Raw genomic sequence first — 4,160 nt, forward strand, 5'->3', positions numbered from 1 at the left:
GGGGCGGCAAGCCTGCAGGGCCATTAACGCCAATAAAGGCCAGGCTGACATATTCGTCAACAGGGCATTTCCCAGGTGGCTGGAGTTGTTCTGAAGGTGGAGGCCACTGCTGACGAACCTGCCTCCTTCTCCAGTTCCCAGAGTTAAACTGCAGCTGGCATAGGGGGGCTTCGAGGGAGGGAGAGAGGGGTGGGGAGAGAGAGGAGGAGAGGGAGAGAGGGATGGGGAGAGAGAGGGGGAGAGGGAGAGAGGGGTGGGGAGAGAGAGGAGGAGAGGGAGAGAGGAGGAGAGGGAGAGAGGGATGGGGAGAGAGAAGAGGGGGAGAGGGAGAGAGGGATGGGGAGAGAGAGGAGGAGATCTGTGAGGGAGAAGTGAGGGATGTACAAAAGGGAGGAAAGATAGATGAAAAGTGAAAGCGAGGTTAGAAAGGGAGCAGGTCTGGTTTGGACCTTTGTTATCGAGGCTGCTTTTGGTTCCCGAGTCTGTCCCTTGGGTCTCTCTCAGAAGCAGCCTTTGGGCCAGGTCGTCAGTATCTGGCCATTAAAGCTAATTCTATGTATTGCATTATTCATTATCTGTAAAGTGTGTCAGTGCAGGTTTACGCTGCGTTTAAATAACATAACGGGAGAGAAACAACATTAAATCGTAAAATGAAAATTAAAACAATAGAATCAGATTATATCACGTTGAATGTTATGTAGTTCTGATAAAAAAAGCGCCCAAATAGGTCAACAAAACAATCACATTGATCTAACACTTATATTCAGGCCACATTATATCACTGTGAAAAAAACAATATTTTATTAATCAAACAAAATAATCCATGTATAACAATACATGTACAATGTGTTGCGTATGAACCACTCCCTGCACAATAGTTTGAGGGTTTTGAATATACCAGAGTGAGCAGAAAATAATGACTAGAAGGGATTCCTGATAAGAAATTACAAGAAGGAGCTATGAGAGATAATTCAGAATATAATCCAGAGGCCGAAGTCCCGAGGATTCCCAGAGATCCCTTCAAGTATAACCCTGGGTGGAGAACCCTCAGGAAAATATTGGTTAATTTTCATATCTACCGTTGTATGGAAAAAATAATAGGTAATGCGTTAAAATCCAAATCATTAACACGTGATAATTTCACTTATCAGATCAGACTGGATATTGGTAAAAGGATTGCTCGGCACTAGAACAGATGAATTAGAAAAATTGGGAGCTAAGGTTCAATTAAAATTCTCGGCTACTCTGAAAATCAAGTGGAAAATTAAATGTTTAATCTCAAGGAATCAGAGGGGTTGACGATTTGAGAGTGAAAATGAATGTAATGAATTAAAGATTGCGCTATATAGAAGGGGGAGGGGGTTTGAATAAAATATGTACTTTAAAGACACATTAGAGCTAAGCCCCCCAGCAGAGAAATCCAAAAGGGCAACATAATGTTGGCAGATGATGAAGAGGGGGTACCTCGGTTGGGGGGTGCTGTTTGCACTGGGTGGGGCGCATAGGGAATCATGAGATGGGGAGCATAGAGGGAAAAGGTAAAAAAAAAATTCTCAGGGTTTGTGATAAAGAACTCAGCAGAACGTTGACATATAAGGAGAGCTCAGAGAAAGTTATAGAATGGGAAGAATGTTATTGAGATTATAACTTGGGATATAAAGGGCTGTGTTCTAGTAATAAGAGATGCTAAGTAACACAATATTTAAAAGATTTGAAGCACAAATCATTACATTACAAGAACCCCACCTAGCAAGATTTGAACACAGAAGACTATTTAGAAGTTGTAATTGGGTTCAAGGCATTATTTGCTCTGACCTTGTGGGCAGTACAAGGTGGGTAGCAAAAGTAACTAGGAAAATTAACGGGAATGAGCACAATTGACTATAAATCTGATAACTCGGGGAGATGTTTTTTGGTGACAATTAGGTTTGGAAGAATTATTTTCACATGTGTGGGCGTTTACGAGTCGACGCTCCATCAACATACATAGTAGGGGACTTCAGTGCATTCTTGGATAAAGAGTTAGACACATATTCTAAAAATAAGTATGTCTCCAATCAGAAATCTCATCTGGAAGATACATGCTTGTGTGATATCTGGAATAAAAGTCTGAGAGTAAGATAGGATGCACCTTCTATGGCAAAAATTACAAATATCATTCCAGACTGGATTACTTTCTCTTCAATTGTTCCCTGATGAAAGGTGCCACAATGTGACACACGTCCCAACTCATCTGTCTGATCACAGTGGAGTTATACCCGGCTTAGAATTTCAGGAAACTAATACACAACTTAGATGGACTTTGAATCAAACATTATTGCTGGATACAATATCACCTAGGAGTTAAAAGAGAAAACCTTTACTAAACCTAGTTATATATTGGACAGTGCCTTCTGTGTGATGGTGTAGGAGACGCACACGAGCCATTTGTTAGAGGAGTTATCAGTAAAATAGCATACAATCATGGCGCGAGAGCTCGAGAGGAGAATAGAAAGCTAGAGGGACAAATATCAGCTGAAAACAAGAAATACAACGAGAGTGCTGCTGCACCAAGTAAAAAGGCAGAATTGCAATTAACAAGAAAAGTTGCAGTATGATTCCAAAACAGGCCCAGAAAAGAAAATGCACCACCAATGGAGGGCCAACAAACTGCACCTCTTTGAATATGGGGAGAAATGTAAAGCACTGTTAGCAAAGAAAACTAGATCTGATCCGACTAAGAACTTTATAAGTCCCTTAATTGAGCATCACACAAGAAGGGACATCTTTGCCATGGAGGACATAGAAAAGGAGATGCTTAAGAGTTTCAGCAAAGTATATATGGAAGATAGGTCTCCAGATATAAGTAAGGTTAAAGACTGGCTGTCCAACAGGGAAATGGCTAGACTTACGCCCACCCAAAATCCAGTATTAGACAAGGAAATCACGGAGGAAGAGATAGCGAGTCAACTAAGAAAGGTAAAGAACCGTAGGGCACCAGGTCCAGATGGGACCCCTAGTGAGCTATAGAGAGAGCTGGCTGAACAGCTGATACCAATATAGAAAATAATGTTTAATTTGATATTGTTTAAGAATTACAAAGGGGCCTCCCTCCTGGAATGAAGCTACTATTACGCTGATACTGAAGCCTGATGAAGATTCTGGGAAACCAGATTCTCATAGGCCAATATCACTTTTAAATTGTGAGTATGAACTCTTTCCGGGTATCATAGCTAAAAGACTGGTAGATACCATCCCCTCAATAATACACCCCAACCAAAAAGCTTTTTGCCAGAGACTCAACTAACTGGCTTGACCCACTGACTGATTGCTGAAACCTTTGGCGGCCACTAGCAATGGCACCTTATATGCAGCAAAAGCATCTGATAGCGTGAACTGGGTGTATTTGTGGGAGCTCTTAAACTTTCAAACTCAGAAAAGAATATAATTATTACTACTATAGCAGTGTATTATACCCCTTCAGTGAAAATACTTCTAAATGGGGCTTGAACAAATACATTTAACATGATGAGAGGAACAAGGCAAGAGTGTCCGCTCTCCCCATTTTGTCTAATTTCTACATAGCGCCTGCACAGTGGATTTGAACAAATCATATCATTCAGTTTGAGAATTTGAAGTTGACTATGAAATTCACACTATAGGATGACAATATAATTAATACTCAAAACAGCTGAGGAAGCTCAATCAATACCAGAACTGGAAAACTTGGCAGGAAAATTTGGGGCAATCTCTGGCTACCAAAATATTATAGAGAAATCTCAGATTATGATAAAAGCACAGGCAGAGCATCAACATTCAACTTAGATATCCGGATATCTTAATTACACATAATTGGGAGGAGCTAACTGCAGTAAATCTAAGGAGATCTTTTAAAGAGATACAGAGTCTGCTAAAAAGATAGGAAAGCTTTCCATCACAAATATACAAAAGTGTTTACTTAATGATATTGACAATTCTCCTAAAATTATCCTTTCTGTTCAATGCCATTCTTCTCTCATTTTCAAGATATTATAGCAAAAATACAAGGAAAAATTACTAGTTCTATTTGGTCGTTTAAAAGTGCGAGAACTTCATGGAAGAAGCTGAAAATAAGACTAATAAGCGTTTTTGGGCCCTCCTTTATTTTTATCTTCATTGCTACTCTTTTTAGTTTAACATTT

Source organism: Pleurodeles waltl, chromosome 10 (assembly GCF_031143425.1).
Source record: "Pleurodeles waltl isolate 20211129_DDA chromosome 10, aPleWal1.hap1.20221129, whole genome shotgun sequence".
Lineage (NCBI taxonomy): Eukaryota > Metazoa > Chordata > Amphibia > Caudata > Salamandridae > Pleurodeles > Pleurodeles waltl.